We start from the raw sequence: 18,107 nt of genomic DNA on the forward strand, positions 1-18,107 counted from the left end.
CAATCCGACGGTCACGATATGTAGTAATCCGACGGTTCACTCTCACCTCGGTATTACCGACACTTGATCCGTGGCTTGGCACCCGATTGGTCCATGAGTTCTATTTAAAGCGCATGGAGGGTCATTATTCGTGTAATCCGTGCATGAGAGAAGCTTATGTAAATTTTCATTCTTTGATTAATAAATTGCCTGTAGTACCCACGTTGGGACAGGCTGTGGACTGTTTCCCTCCTTGCACTTTGAGGGTTTTAACCACGTCAAAAATACTGGTGTATTAATTTGAGATCTAGTTGTGAGCGGTGTCCTTTTGGTGTTCTTTCTGAGGAACTTACCCTGTAAATTCCTACATGGTATCAGAGCTATTTGAGGGCCGCGTCCGTTGGTGATCCAAATCTGAAGTCGGTAGAACTGCATGCGGCTGTCGTTTCCTAGATCTGCTGTTTCTGACTGCTTTCGGGCCGAGAGGACTGCTCTTTTGCATTCGGAGCATCTGCTCCAGTGAGGAACCCCTTTTGTTTCACGCGAAAAGGTTTCCGGTAGCCCTAGCTGCGTCACTTTTTAGATCGGGAGGTATACAGTGTTTTTTGCAGTTTACTGTTATTTTCTCTCTGCTTATTTCGGTCTCAGTTTATTTAGCCTTTTTTTTAACCGGATCTATACCTTTCATTTCTGCATATGCTCTTTGCCCTACGACTCTGTGCGATCTGGGCAAATCAGAAACAGAAAGGAAGGATTTTTCTCATGCGTATGCTCTTTTCCCTGCACCTTAGTGCGATCTCGGAAAATCAGAAACATTGAGAAAAATATTTAGTTTTTCGGCTAAAGCTAAATTTGAGATTTTTTTAAAATTTCTAGTTTTTTGGCTAAAGCTAACTTCGAGCCGCAAGGTTCGTTTTTCTTTGCATATTCGTGTTGGGTTTTGTGTTTTGTGTTTTGTAGGGAAAAATAGCTTTCTCAAGGCAAGCACGCAAACCAAGCCCCCCCCCCCCCCTCTCTCTCTCTCTCTCAAATTTTTTGTATAGATCAATTGGTTCAAAGCTATTTTAAGAGAGTAGGGGTCTTGGGTTCAAGTCTCCATTTTGTGGGGGCGGATTTTTTTTCATTCCCGCACATTCGCGCACTTTGCCGGCAACGTCAACAATTTTTTTTCAAAAGCCATAACTTCTTCATCCGGAAGCCTTTTTCAGAGCCGTGTTTTTTAAAACCGCCTATTTTTTCGAGATATATCCATTGGAACACTTACTTTTAGCATCTTCAGCTTCAGATTTTTAAAAAAAATGGAAAGTCCATGCCAAGTCATTCTTGACAGCACTAACTACTTCCAATGGGTAGCCTACATGGAAGATTTACTTAGAAGTAAAGGTCTCTTCAGAATAGCCACAGACCAAGAGAAGAAACCAAAAGATGAAGACAAGGCTGCAAAATGGGAAAATAGACAAGATCAAGCACGTGGTTTGATAGGGATGTCTATTTCTCCTGATCTTAGATTCCACATTGCAGACCTTGAGACTCCTCATGAAGCATTAGAAAAACTCGCTAAAGTTTTTGGGATTAAAAATGAAATTAGAGCCCATCAACTTCAAATGAGCTGCTTACTTTGGATGCTAATAATTTTTCTTGCATTGAAGATTTCTTGTCCAAATTCAAGACCCTTAGATATCTCTTGGAAGGGGTTAAAGTTAAGAAAGAAGATGGTAACCTTATTTATTCCATCCTTACTAAGTTGGGACCAGCCTACTCTGTATTTGTTTCCACTTTCCATTCTACAAGGGAAGCTTTCATTTTTCAAGGAAAAGACTACAAGGCCCCTTCCTTTGACTCCTTTTGTGATTCCTTAATAAGAGAACAAGAAAAACTCTTACACCTTGGTCTTCTTAATCTTGGAAACTCTTCCACGAAAGCGTTAGCCGCCCAGCAGCAACCAAATTCAAAGAATCCTAAGAAGTCATATCCTCAAAAGAATGGTCTTAAACCATCTCAGCCTCAAAATGAAAGATCATTTCAGCAAAATGATAAGACCAATAAAAACAAATGGAAGAAGACTGATAGACATTGTAACTTTTGTAATTGAGATGGCCACTTAGAATCTAAATGCTTTAAGAAGATGGAAGCCTTGGAAGCCGCAATGAAGAAACATAACATCCATGTGGAGCCTACTACAACTTCAACTTCCGGAATGGCACTTTCTGCATGTCATTGTCAATCATCTCAGTTTTGTTATGCATTAAATGTATCTTCTTCTTCTTCTCATTCTCATGAGTGGCTCATTGATTCTGGAGCCTCTTGTCACATGGCCAAAAACCAAGCCATGTTTTCTTCTTTAAATGATTGTAACACCAAAAATATATATGTTGGTGATGATAGATCTCTTAATGTTGTAGGGACTGGAACTGTTCATCTAGACGTTGGTCAGTTTAATGATGTATTATGTGTTCCAACCTTATCCTGCAACCTTCTATCTGTCTATCAGATAACTCATTCAGGTGAAGGTAAAATTGTTGAATTTTCACCTCATGATGTTGTAATCAAGCATCTAAAAGATCCTAAACAGATTCTAGCTACTGGTCTTGCTGATGATTCCAAAAGGTTGTATACGTTTCACAACTTTGGGTAATCAAATCTTCCCTCAGTATTTATTGCTCATAATGATGAAGTGAGCAAACTTTGGCATGAGCGATTTGGTCACTTAAACTATCGCTCCCTTCAGCATCTATGTAAAGAAAATATGGTGACAGGTCTTCCTATGGTATCTTGCAGGGATGGTGTTTGTTCCGGATGTGTACTCAGAAAACATCATCGGGACAGTTTTGACAAACGTGCCTCTTGGCACGCCTCAGCCCCTTTACAGCTTGTGCACAGTGATTTATGTGGTCCTCTTCCTATTGCTTCATTCTCTAGCTGCAAGTACTTCTTAACTTTCATTGATGATTTCTCCAGGCGCACTTGGGTATACTTCTTAAAACTCAAGAGCGAAGTATTTAACACCTTTTTGGCCTTCAAAGCCTTTGTTGAAAAACAATCTGGACATCAAATTCTTAAGCTAAGAACTGATAATGGTGGAGAATATGTTAAAAACACATTCATCAACTTTTGCACCGAAAATGGAATTCAAATGCAACATAATGTTCCATACACTCCACAACAAAATGGTGTAGCTGAAAGGAAAAATCGCACCTTAAAGGAAATGGCTAATTGTATGCTGCAATCTAAAGGACTCAGTCTTAGTTTTTGGGCCGAAGCAATTAATTGTGCAAATTATATAATCAATCGCACTCCTACTAAGGTTCTAGAGAATATCACTCCAGAAGAAGCTTGGAGTTCCGTTAAACCAGATGTAAGTCACTTTCGTGTGTTTGGAAGTGAAGCATGGGCCCATATTCCAGATGAAAAGCATAAAGCTTTAGAACCTAAGATTGAGAAATGTACTTTTTTTGGATATTCTGAAGATCTAAAAGGTTATAGACTTATTCCATTTAAGTCCAAAAATGTTATCATTAGAAGAGATGTAAAGTTTTATGACAATAAATCGGCCTGCGAGCCTAGTCCGGCGGATGTGCCACCTCTTCCTATCTCTTCTACTTTTGAAAACATTTCTTCTTCAGATGATGAAAGCGAGGATGATAATCCTCCCCCACCTTCTCAGGATCCTCAACTTCCACGATGGGTCCGTGCTACTCGGGATGCAGCAGGTGATCTTGTCGGTGATCCTACAGATCAGCGACGTACACGTTCTCAGTTTGAAAGAGCCTCTTCTTTACTGGCTCAAGCTCCAGTAAATCATGATCCTGACACTTTTGCAGAAGCTTCAGGCCATCCACATTGGGAAGCAGCTATGAATGAAGAATATCATTCATTGATGACAAATGATACATGGGATCTTGTTCCTCTACCAAAGGGACGCAAACTTGTTAGATGTAAATGGGTTTACAGAACCAAGTATGGACCAGATGGGAAAGTTGATAAACATAAAGCTCGTCTCGTTGCTAAGGGCTTTTCACAGGTTGAAGGCATTGACTACACTGAAACCTTCTCCCCTGTTGCCAAAATGAACTCTATCCGCCTTGTTCTTTCCCTTGTTGCCTCTTTAAAATGGGAAGTCCATCAGATGGATGTTAAATCTGCCTTCTTGCATGGGGACTTGCAGGAAGAAATCTATATGGAACAACCCATTGGCTTCATACAAACAGAATCCAGCCTTGTTTGTCGACTTAAGAAATCCCTTTATGGCCTCAAGCAAGCTCCTCGGGCTTGGTATGCCAAAATGGATAGCTTTCTTTTAGAATCTGGCTTTTCTAGGTGTCATTCTGACAATACTGTCTACACCAAGAAAGTGGGCAACCCTCTTATCATCCTTGTTCTTTATATTGATGATCTTATTCTTACTGGTAGTGATCCCAACCTTATAAACCATGTGAAGTCCAGCCTTAAAAAGAAATTTGAAATGACAGACTTAGGACACTTACACTATTTTCTCGGTCTTCAAGTCTTGCAATCCCAGGAGGGTATTTTCCTTTCCCAGTCCAAGTATGCTTGTGATATTCTTCATCATTTTCACATGGAAGACTGTAAGCCAGCCCCTTCTCCCTTTCAGTCTGGAGTCAAACTTTCAGTCTCTTGTACTTCTCCTGAATTTGATGCTACCTTATACCGTCAACTTGTCGGAAAACTCTTGTATTTAACCCATACTCGTCGTGATCTTTCCTTTGTTGTTGGCCTTGTTGCTCGTTTTATGCGAAACCCCCGTGAAAGTCATTGGAAAGTAGCTAAAAGAATACTTCGTTATGTTCGAGGTACAGTACAGTTTGGGATTCATTACAGTGCCAAAGCAGCTCCTCTGTTAGTTGGTTTCACTATTCTGATTGGGCTGGTGACCCTGATGATCGAAAGTCTACTTCCGATTATGCCTTCACTCTTGGTTCAGGACCTATTACATGGGCTTGTAAGAAACAGGCTGCCATTTCTCTTTCGTCAGCAGAAGCAGAGTATCGTGGTGCCGTGGAAGCTAGTAAGGAAGCCTTGTGGCTTCGTCAGATCCTATCAGAGTTTGGCTTTGAGCAGCAGCATCCAACCACACTTTGGTGTGATAATCAAAGTGTCATTCAGCTATGCAAAGATCCAGTCCAGCATCAGCGCAGCAAACACATTGAACTACACATGCACTTCATCAGAAAGCTCATTCATGACCATGTTCTTGAAGTGCAATATTTTCCAACAGATGATCAGGTTGCAGACATCTTCACAAAGGCTCTCACAGAGGCGAAGTTCACTAAACTTCGATATATTCTTGGAGTTCAGGAAGTTGTCACTAAGGGGGGATAGGCTCTAGTGCCTCCTTCCTTCTCCTATTGTGTCATATTTGTAAATCCTTCAATCCTATCCCAAGTTGTTCTTAAGGGGGGATGTTAGGATATTCTGACACATAGGATATAGTTAAGTTCAACTTGGTCTAGTATAGAGTTAGGTTAGAGTTAGGTAAAGTGTGTTTCTTTACTGTTGTACATTTTGTAACTTACAATCCGACGGTCACGATATGTAGTGATCCGACGGTTCACTCTCACCTCGGTATTACCGACACTTGATCCGTGGCTTGACACCCGATTGGTCCATGAGTTCTATTTAAAGCGCATGGAGGGTCATTGTTCGTGTAATCCGTGCATGAGAGAAGCTTATGTAAATTTTCATTCTTTGATTAATAAATTGTCTGTAGTACCCACGTTGGGACAGGCCGTGGACTGTTTCCCTCCTTGCACTTTGAGGGTTTTAACCACGTCAAAAATACTGGTGTATTGATTTGAGATCTGGTTGTGAGCGGTGTCCTTTTGTTGTTCTTTCTGAGGAACTTACCCTGTAAATTCCTACAGTTAGGACTAACATAGCTATAATTATATCCAAGGTCAATCAAAATAGAAATAAATTAATTAGAAATCTTACCATCCATCTCAATTATAAATGCATAATGAATTGCATGTTTTTTATCTAATGCTTCATAGATACGTAAAATACTTTGACTAGTATCCCCAACAGTCTATGTCTCTCATGCATTGTATATATGAGGTTTAGCACCCTGGTTTTATGGACAATCTCTCCTATGATGATCCTTGCCACAACTATAACACTCTATAGGTTTCCAACCTATCTCCTTGTTTTGTTCTCCTGATTAGAATCTATGTCCTCTATATGATGTATTGAACTTCTTAGGTGGTGCCACATTCTCCTTCTTACCTATATCTTGAGGCATTTCTCTTTTTCTGTCCTATTCGTCTTTATTCTTTGCATTACTTCTCCATTTTGGTTGTGTCTCGGTTATGTGATTTGATTGTTCATACCCTTCCTTAGCTTCTGAATGGCCTCCTCCAATGATATATGATCATTGAACTCACTTCTATCTTTACATGAAACAGGTAACCCACTAATTAACCTCTAAATCTTGGTATTTTCCTCAGTGAGATAAGGTACATACCTCAGTAACTCCAAGAACCTACTAGTGTACTCATCATTTATCATGGAAACAATCTTTAGATCATAAAATGCCTTCCCTATATCATGGAAGTATCTCTCTAATAAGTAATTCTTATTGAATAGCCACTCAAACTCTCTCCAACTCAAATCCTCCTCATGAATGCATCTGACATTCTTCACATCTTCCCACCAAATTTCTGCCTTACCTTTGAGACTGAATGTAGCCACTCTAGAATTCGTGATCTAGGAGGATCTCATCATATCCGTTCATTTTCAGGTTTAGTTCATCATAAACATCGTTCTGTCATTATCAGTGATGTGTGGTTCAGTAATGTGGTCATTGGGTTTAATGTCACATAGTGACAAATTGTTGTGAAAAGGTTTTGGGTAACATAATGTTTCAAGCAATGGAAAACTTGTATTCAAACATTGTATCAAAAACAAAAGACCTAAGGTGAACACCTAAGCCTACAAACCTAAACCCTAACCTCATTCCTAATTCCATGTATTAAACATACATTGCAAAACATTATCAAACCTTAACCCTATGTATTAACCCTCGAACTATGTATTAAATAAACATTACAAAAATTGTAAATAAACCATAACAATCCCTAACCATGGAGGAGACTGTAATGGGACTGCAGGTCATGTGAGCAAGAATGTTTACCGTGGTAGTTTGAACTTGCAGTCGGGGTTAGCATCGAAGGTTGACCGGGCGGGGAGATAACTGTGACAGTTATCATGTGAGTAGAGTTGGGAATAAACCACTGGGCTTGGAAACCAAGGAGGAGACCGCAACGGGACCACGGCCATGTCAACAGTCAAGCAGAGGAAACCATGTCATTAAAAGCATAGTTGGGTGGAGGTATACCGTGGTGATGATAGCATGTGAATGCACCACAACTATCAAGCGGAACCACTGGAGTTAGACCACCAGCTTCCAGTTTATGTTTATACCATAGCCTATTCACATGGGTGGTCAACCAACTCTGCCGAGTCAGCAATCCGCCAATGGTTTTTTTTTAATATAAAGTTTATTTTTGGGTTTTGTTGGAGTTTTGGTGCAAAGTTAATTAAACCACCATGTAACCTTATCCCTAGGTGTTCAAACATGGTTAGACCAAAACCCAAAAACCCAAACTTTAGCCAATTCATGCCAAGTTTAGTCCAAAGAAGTTTGAATGTAGTTGTAGGGCTATAAGAGGTAGTTTTTGCTCATTGAAGAAGAGGAGAGTGGTTTTGAATTTTTGTATGTGGAGGTTATAATCGATTTTCTTTTCAATGTAACAGGAGCATCGAGAATCGGAACTGGGAACCATGATAGGCCTTGGAAAGCTAGTTCAGAGAGATTTCTTATGACAGTGACCAAAAGTGCCTATGTGCACTTTCAATTTGGTCAAATTTCTATGTAATTAAACTCTTTTGTTTCAATCCTAATAAAGAAATCACCTATCTTGAAAGTGGACCCAGAGACATATTCCATCAGGGATGAACTCCGTAATCAATATTGTTGTGTATTTGCTTTTTTCACTTCTGTTTTGCATCTTACTTATGTTCTATTAGCTGTCATAAAGTCTTTCTTCTCAATCAGTTCTTACGGTTTTAACACTTTAAATTAAAATTCAATTCACTATTGGCATAATCAACACTACTTTAGTTTTAACATATGACCATTTTAGATCAGTTCATTTTCTCTGAATAGTCATGCAACCTAAATAATTTCCTCATACCAAGCAACCATGCCTTTGCATCTTGTGGTTTCTTCATCTCTCCATCAAATGTTGATGGATATGATTTATTAAACTCATTGGGAAAATATCCCCTATCAGTTCTCCTGTAAGGATGATACTAATGACAATCATAGTGCTTATTTGAATCAGAACTAGAGTCACACCTATGTCTATCCCTTCTCCTAGCCAGAGTTTCCAACCATATGATATCTCTGATTGTGTCATCTTTATCTGATCTGTGATCACCATGCGACCGACTATCATATGCCCCGTTAGTTTTATCCTAGTGCTCATATTTGTTCCAACATGGTCCTTGTCACTACAAATATGAGAAACTTTGACATATTCTTGCATTTACCTATACTTGTTTCTACCGTGCCTACATGATTATGTCATGATCTAACTTACAACTACTTATTTATTCCTTTAAGCTTCTCAGTGTAACTACCAAATCAGAACAATTCCCAACACCATACTTCTCTTCAGATTCATATGGAGTGCCTTTGTAGTCAACCATTTTGCTAGCCATTTTATATTTGTTCCTACAAGGTGTATCATGTCATATAAACCAAATCAAAAATAAACCAACATACCTTGGAATAGCTCGAGGAGGATACCTTGTCTTCAAGTTCAACAAATTAGTTTGATACATGTATAACATAATCATGACAACATATAGAAACATAAAACATATGCATATGAACACGAAACAATCATTCTAGCTAGGGTCCAATCATAAATGAATGACCTCAATACCAACACACACCATGACCTCATGCATGAAAATAACTATCATTATGTCACCATACACTTGACCACATGCAAACATGAACATGCATAAGCGATGTATAACCATCCACACATATGCATAAACACGTATGATCAAGCATGATTGAAGAATACTTGAAATCAAACCTAAAAGAATGGTACATGCAATAAAACATACAAGAATGTAACCAATCATACTACAATGATACATGTAACTAACATATATCAACATGTAACCAGTCATATACTCACGACAAGGCATTCCACAACAAAAGATCAAGTTTCACATGATGACATCACTTTAACCATGAACAACATCATGAAAATGAAATGAGCACATGGAATGCAAGTGTGAGAGAGACACATGCAACTCACATGAAGGGATGGCCAACACATAGCTCATCTAGTCCAAGGAGTGAAAAATGCTCTAATACCACTCTGTAACGCCCTCCTCCCACATCTACCCAAGTGACTGGCCAGCGAGGGTAATTATGCGATGAGAGGCCACTATGATATTCTTCGACCTTCTAAGTCACGTTAAGGAAGTCAAACCGATAGAAACACATCATAAAAAAATTAATAATTAGATACAAGAACCTCAGGAACCAATCCAATACTTTAGATAGCTTACCTTGGGGTTCCACTAAACTTCTAGACAACTTAACCCTAAGTCGTTCCCATGCTATAGGCATGAGGGCGACCAAAAACCCAAATTCGCTCTCACAGGTTTTCTTGCAAATGACCAGAGACCAAATCTGCCAGTGATACCCCAATGACTGCAATTTTAGCCATTTTTTTGAGGTCCAAAGCCCAGGTCACTGCCCAGAATTGAACCATCTCTTCAAATAAGTAAAATAACATGGAAATGACATTAATAAAGAAAATAATTGTTCAAGACCTTGACTCAAATCCTACTAGCCATGCCAAGAATTTTTTCAAACATATCGCAAATATGTAAAATACAAGTGTAAATAATAGTTCTGAGTATAGGGGTCTCATACTTAGTTGAGAATCACTGAGAACCATTAATGCCTCAACACATAAATGTCCATTCCATCCATTAGTTCATAGATATATTGATTATTCAATTACAACTAAAAACACGATAAGAGCCACACATGGTTGTTGTCATAAAATACATACATAACCAACATAATAGCAGCATAAACACTCATGAACGTACACACATATAACCACATATAATCCAACAAAACTGTTAGGATATTCAGACAAATAGGAAATAGTTAAGTATAACTTGGTCTAGTGTAGAGTTAGGTAAATTGTGTTTCTTTACTATGTACTTTTGTAACTTAAAATCTGACAATCACGATATGTTCTAGACATGAAGTTGTATGAAGGTTCATTCTCTCCTCGATATTACCGACAGTTGATCTGTGGCTTAACACCAGATTGGTTCAATATCTCTATTTAAATAGCATGGAGGGTCACTTGTAAGGTGACCATTCATGATCTGATAATCACCCTACGAGTGACCTTAGTGAAGATTTATTAAACAAAAGGTATTACAGACCCATGTGCTAGTGTGTGTTCTGTGTTATTGAAACAATGGATCGATTAGATTGCCAATACACAGAAAATAAATGGAAGACAGCAGAGAAATACAGTAAGCAACACAAAAACACAAACTATTTTTAACAAGGAGTTCACCCTATTCTCAAGGGCTACGTCTCTGATCTAGCTTCAGTGGTGGCCTTATTTTATTATGTCTTTGAGCAAAGAAATTACATTACAGGGACTCAATATGAGTTCTCTTGAAGTAGATTTTGCTTGGCAGGGTGGTTCTTGGATTCCCCAAGCCATTGAGAGTACACAGACTCTTATTCTTCCTACCAACTTTGTGACCCTCGGTCTACAGTGGAAAGAGCCAACTATGATGCTCAATCTGGACAGATTCCTCTATGGGAAGGCTTGATACTTCAAGCTCTTTGGTACTCAATGTTGCCTATGGTTAGCTTAGCCCTCTGTCTCCTCTTCTTGGCTTTACTGATCTCTATGCTTAGTCCTCCTCTCAGGGTTCACTATTCACTATCTCTCTTGGTCGCTTGGACTTTTCAATATGAATCTCTCTTCTGATCTCTGTTCATTATCTCTGTTCATGGCTTTAGCCATTCGACCTCCATGCTTGTTCATTTCCTCTCCCGCCTGCGTCAATTCGCCTGTCGCCTGCGTGCTTGGAATTCCCTATTTGGCGTCAGCATGAACGCTTGAGAAGTAGCCACGCGTCCCCATCGAAACTGTGCCAGCCCGATCATCGATTCGTTGCTTTCTCCACCATGGCAATCAATGGATCTCAAATCGCCTTAAATGGCGACTTAATTCCCTGTCAATTCCGCTCTATCTATCAGACAGAATCTCAGTCATCTGATCTGGGCTCCTCTAGATCCAACATCATTCGCACGTCGAGCACGGTTAACTTGCTGGACTGATAACCTGTGATCGCGGCAGTTTTTGTCTCACCTTCGCTGCCACGCGTCGATCGTTGAGGGTGCTCCCTCCGTTTTCTCCAAAACTGCTTACCATTCAAGGGCACACCAATCAAACAGCTAGTTTCTAGGGTGTGGGTCCCACCTTCGTACGATGGCGCTTTACCTTTTTCTGCCCACAGTCCTCTGGCTCCCAACGTGACCAAGTGCTTAAGCCCTACCATTTTAGCCATGTTTTCCCAATGAACGTGCATAAAAAATTAGCTCCTTTTCCCAATCCGGGGCTCCCAGGGGCTATTTTGACCTCCTGCATAGTCTCCATGGGCCTTGGTCAGCGCGCTTTGACCGAGGTCCTCATTGTTCAACGTCGGCTGCCATGGCCACTGGTTCAGAGTGTTTTCGATTACTGTTTTGGATTCTTCAACGGTTTGTTCGACTTGATTTAGTCATGGTTCAATGACAATCATTTATGGATTTGATTCGGATCACGACTTCCCAACTAAAAGCTTTTGGACCACCAAAAGTTAGCTTTCTTCAAGCATCGACTAAGTGAGGAAGCTGTTGTCTCACTTGTCCAATCTCAATCCGCTTCACACTGCTCGGCTTAAAAACTTTAAGCCCAATTCTGAGGTATTCCACCTGTCCATTGCCCGTCGTCGTTACCTTCCTATCCAACACTGTATCTTCTTGTAACTCATTAAGATATTCAGGTAATAGGTCATCAACAGAAGGCACTTGACTCTGCTCTTCAGGGTCCTCAATCATTGAATGTTTAAACAACCTCAAGAAATCCATGTTCACGACCGAGTAGATGTGCATGTAAGCTGGCACATCAAGGCGAAAAGCATTTTCACCAATCTTCTCAAGTATCCTGAAGGGTCCATACCTGATAGGTTTTAGCTTCTTACCTTCAACTTGCATCCTGTCCTTGCTGATATACAGCCAGACTTGGTCTCCAACTTGAAAACTATGCTCAATCCGATGTTTATCATGCCTAGCCTTGTACTTGGCCTGGTTCTTTTCCAGCTGTTCTTGTACTACCTGGTGTATATCTTGGATCTGTTCAATGAACCTAGTTTCTTGGTCCACATCACTCTGTCCATCAACCATGGTATCTTTAACAAAGACAAAATCCAAGGGATACCTTGGTATGAAACCAAAGAAGGTCTAAAAAGGAGATCTCTATGTAGAAGATTGTTTGGCTCTATTGTAAGCATGTTGCACATAACATAAGTGTTCATCCCAAAGCTTAGGGTGTTTGCTACAATATCCTCTCAGTAACTGGTTCACTATCCTATTAACTACTTCTGTCTGGCCACCTATTTATGGATGAAAAGTTGTGCTTTTCTTTAATTTTGTGTCCATTATTTCCCACAGACTGGACCAAAACTTCCCCACAAATCAGGTGTCTCGAACAGATAAAATAGAAGTGGGTAATCCAAAATGAACCCATACATGTTGAAAGAATAATTTTGTAGTTTGTTCAGCTGTAATCTGTTTACTACAGAGTATCAAAATACACATTTTGTTGAACCTATCCACAACAACATATAGATAATCATGAACTTTCCTAGATTTAGGCAGCCCTCCAACAAAATCCATGGAAATGCTTTCCCAAGGGTGATAAGGAACTGGTAATGGAGTGTATAAGCCTAGTTTTTTGTTATTGGGCTTGCTTTTAGCACACATAGCACACCCCTTTACATATCTAGAAACTGTCTCACTCATTCTTGGCCAATAACAAAACCTTTGCAGCTGTGCAACTGTTTTACTTACCCCGAAGTGACTTGATATCAGAGAAGTGTGTGCTTCCCTAATTATCTTTGCTCTCTTAGTTTGTGGAACGCAGAGTTTCCCACAATGATATAAGATTCGGTCCTTTACATGATAGTCCAATTCTTCTACTCTTTTGACTTGACTCAAAGTTGCATATACATCTTTAAAATCCATATCCTGAGCATATTGTTCTATGTAGCTTTCATGTAGCACAAAATTATGCTTAAGTAAGGTAGATGCATTTATAATGGGTCTAGATAACATGTCTGCAACCTTGTTATGTATGCCCTTGTTATATTTGATGACTAAATGAAACTGTTGTAGAAAACCCATCCATCTGTAATTTCTTGGTTTTTGCAACTTATTTTGGGAGTGTAGATATTGAAGTGGCTGATGATCAGTATGTATTACTGTTTCTTTGCCCATTAAGTAATGTTTCCACTTTTTCACACTCTGAACTAATGCATACAATTCCTTATCATAGGTAGGATAGTTAACTACTGCAGGATAAAAAGTCTCAGAATGATAACATATGGGTTTACCATGCTGTGTCAACACTGCTCCCATGGCATAGTCACTGGCATCAATTTGGATCTCAAAGGGTCTTTGTAGATCTGGAAGTGCTAGTATGGGTGCTGTACTAATTTTTTCTTTCAAGGCGTCGAAGGCTTTCTGCTATTTGCTTCCCCACTGAAACACCTTGTTCAATCTTGTCAAAGCATGTAAGGGAGCTGCAATTGAGGAGAAATTTGAAATGAACTTCCTCCAATACTGTGCTGCTCTTAAGAAGCTTCTCACTTCTGTAGTAGACTTGGGTTTAGGCCAGTTTACAATGACTGCCACTTTAAATGGATCTATTTTCAATTCACCTCCCCCACTATATGACCCAAATAATTTAGAGAGGTTTTACCAAATTCACATTTGGAGAGCTTAACATAAAGCTTTTCTCTTTTAAAAACATCTAATGTTTGCTTAACATGCTTTAAATGTTCTTCCCACATTTTACTAAAAATTAGAATGTCATCCAGGTACACAATAACAAAATTGTCAAGAAAAGGTCTGAGTACATCATTCATTAATCTCATGAAAGTAGCAGGGGCATTGGTCAAGCCAAAAGGCATAACTAGCCATTCATACAATCCCTTATTTTTTTTGAAAGAAGTTTTCCATGCATCTTGCTATGCAACTCTGACCTGATGGTATCCACTGTGCAAATCTAGCTTGGTGAAATAAACAACTTCCTTCAATTGATCTAAAATATCATCTATGCGAGGAAGGGGATAATGATTTTTGATTGTTATTTTATTAAGTTCTCGGTAATCAATTCACATTCTCCACGAGCCATGTTTCTTTCTCACCAAAATGATTGGTGACCCACATGGTGATGTGCTAGGCCTGAAGAACCCTTTCTCGAGCAACTCCTGCACCTGCTTCTTCATTTCAGCATTCTCTAAAGCAGATAACCTGTACATCCCAATGCTAGGCAAAGGAACATCTTGCTGCAAAATAATATCATGTTCTATTCCCTTTTTGGGTGGGAGACCTTGAGGTTCTTGAAACATGACATCATACTCTGAAACAATATTTTCTATATCAACTCGTTGATCAGAATTACAGCCCTCAAATACATTGGTTTTATCAGTTTTCTTTTCCTTTACAACCATTAGTAAGAACTGTTTGCATGAATTTATCATTCTTTTCATCTGTCCTGAGTTTATGAGAGTATAATTATTCTTGAGCTTATGAGCTCTTACAAAGTATTCGATTCCATATTTAACAAGTAGATACTTGCTCTTAGCAAAATAGAAAATAACCTTTCTATCATACAAGTAAGGACTTCCTAAAAAAATTCCACATATATCCAAAGGAATTACATCTAACTCAACCTCATCTACAAATGCTGACCCAAAAGAAAACTTGAGTTTGCACTGTCTAGTCTCTTGTAGTTGTGCTTTATCATTCAACCATCCTAATGGGTATGGTTTCTTATGAGGTGTAGTTGCTAATCCCAGTTTATTTACAATTCCTTCAGAAATCAGATTTACTTGTGAGCCACTATCAAACAAAGTATAAATATTTTGATATTTGGAAACAACTCGAATATGGAAAAGCTCACGCCTTTTTCTCTCATGTTCTTCATCAATAACAGATTGAGCAGAATTACTAGTAGGTGCTTCAGAATTCTTACCTTTTATACCTGTGGCTGTAATGATTGTTTCATCTCCCAAGTCAGACGCCAAATCCTTCTGAATAGTTGCAGCAGTCATCTTCTTCTTGTCCTCAGACTTCTTAGATCTCAGCTCTGGATGCAGAATCTAACAGTGCTCATCATCATGCCCCTCCTTTTTACAGTGGGTTCATGAGGCTTTACCTTTTTGTGCAGTGTTAGCCTTCCTTGCTTTCCACTTCTACTTTCTTTTCTCCTTTCTCTTGCTTACAGTGGGTTGGGATGGTCCCCCAACTTTTCGATTTCCATTCTTTCCTCTAGCTTCTAGATGAGTAGCTTGTACAAATGCCTCATCTATACTAGTGGGATTAAACATGACGATAGTGTGCCTCATGTAGCTGTGTAGACAGCCAATGTACTTCAAAGGAGTTTCTGGTGAGTCTAATGAAATACCCAACATCAATGCTCTCTTTCGGAACTCTTGAGTATACCCTTGTACACTTTGCCCTTTCAACTACCGAAGAGTTTGCCAACTCATCATGCCTTGTTACATGTAGGCCAATGGATAGAACTACTTCTTGATGGCAGAAACAAAGTCACTCCAAACAGAAATGATCTTACCATGCTTCCTCATATCAGCTTGGGTTCTGCCTTCCCACCAAACCAAAGCGGTTCCCCCTAGACGAAGGCTTGCCAGCTGAATCTTGCTCTTGTCTGAGTCTATATTTTGTACTCTGCAATACACATTAATTTGTCTTATCCAGTTGTCCAACTTTTCAGCATTCAACTCTCCATCATATATAGGAAAATCAAATTTAACATCTAAATTAATCAAAGATGCTTTCTTATTATGCACGGGGCTACTAGGAGGTGTAGGGAAGCTTTCTTCTTTCCCCTTTCCTTTGGAGTGGTCATGGGAATGAGATTCATCTTCTTCTTTATCTTTCTTAGAGCTTGATGATCTTCACCCTTATGCTTTCTAAAGTCCCTATACATTTCTTCCACCATGGACTTTATAGCTAGGAAACTTTCTAGGAATTGAGAGTCTGATCCTACAGAACCTTCTTTTGACACTGTCTTTCCATAATAGACTCTCCCAATTTCAGGATTAGTTTCCACCAATTCTCCTTCTACTAATCTAGTGAGAATTCACAACTAAACCAACACAAGCTTGTCTAACCTTACAGCCTAGAGCTCTAATACCACTTGATCTAATAATCACCCTATGAGTGACATCAGTGAAGATTTATTTAACAAAAGGTATTACAGACCCATGTGCTGGTGTGTGTTCTATGTTATTGAAACAACGGATTGATCAGATTTCCAATACATAGAAAATAAACAGAAAGATAGTAGAGAAATATAGTAAGCAACACAAAGACACAAACTATTTTTAATAAGGAGTTCACCCTATTCTCCAGGGCTACGTCTTCGGTCCAGCTTCAGTGGTGGCCTTATTTTATTATGTCTTTGAGCAGATAAATTACAATATAGAGACTCAATATGAGTTCTCCTGAAGCAAATTTTGCTTGGCAGGGTGGTTCTTGGTGTTATCGGAAAATCTAGTGTCTATGGAGAGCTGCTAGTCCCACTAAGGCTGGTAGCTACCTTAGAAACAAACAAACTAAAACCACTGTCATTTTCCTTTATGAGAAATAGATAAGAGGGGAATAAAGGAGACCAACCTCTGTCTTGCACTTGGTTCCTTGCTTGATTCCTCTCCTTTCTGATGGATCTTTGCCACTCGCTTCCTCGTCTACCCAGCTTCAAAGAGCACCTGTAGAATCAAAGCAGCATAACACTATCCAAGAGCATAGATCTACTACCATAAACAATATAGGACCAGATATATATTGACCACACAAATGCATATATCATCAATCATACAAGAATGTGGAGGAAAACTTGAATAGGTTTATTAATAATAAAGAATAGAAAATAGGATTACAACCAATTTTTCTGACCCATCATCATCCTCTCAGCAAGAAAGCCCTTCTTCACCTCATGATAAGCTTAGATCACCCAACACAATGATGTTACACCAAGAAACCAGCAACAATTCCTTACAAGATACAAAATTACAGCCTCTGGATCTCTGGGATGAGGGATCCATATATAGATGTTTGCAAGGGGGTGAGTCAGCATTTGAGATTTGATTAGTGTCCTCTCTCTGATCTTGATTCCACTTGGAGATTGATGATCTCTTACTCATCCCTGGGCGAATGCAGAGAGGCAAGTGTCACAGGAGATGTTTCGGGAAGATTCCATGATCCTCCACCCTGTAGATTGACCCTGCCATTTGTCCATTCTCACCCATCGCACCCCATAGAAGGTATTTTTAGTATGCATCACACCTCCCGTGTGTATTTAGGTGGGATGCAGCACACTTTGACCATGGAGCAGGTGAGATGGTCTAGTTTTGACTATTTCTGAGTAGTTTTTCATGGAGAACTTCTGGGAGAAGATGTAATCGGTTGAAATTGTTCTTTTAGAGGTTGGAACAACACTTTTATGATTGGGGTTGCAGTGCCCAAAAATGTCTATAACAGTTGCCCCCTAAAGCATGAGGTCATTAATCTTTTTTGATGTCTGGTGAAATGCTTTATCATGAGGATTTGAAGTTTTTTTGAGCTGGAAGGCAACCTGTAATAAAATACAATACAATACATTATCTTCATAATATTTTCATGATCTAGCTGAGGCAGGCATTCCCATGCTCAGCTTTATAAATTCATTTTCATGTACATAAGACAGAAAATC

Source organism: Pinus tabuliformis, chromosome 8 (assembly GCF_031772625.1).
Source record: "Pinus tabuliformis cultivar Carrire ecotype Pingquan chromosome 8, CPIR1, whole genome shotgun sequence".
Taxonomy (NCBI): Eukaryota; Viridiplantae; Streptophyta; class Pinopsida; order Pinales; family Pinaceae; genus Pinus; species Pinus tabuliformis.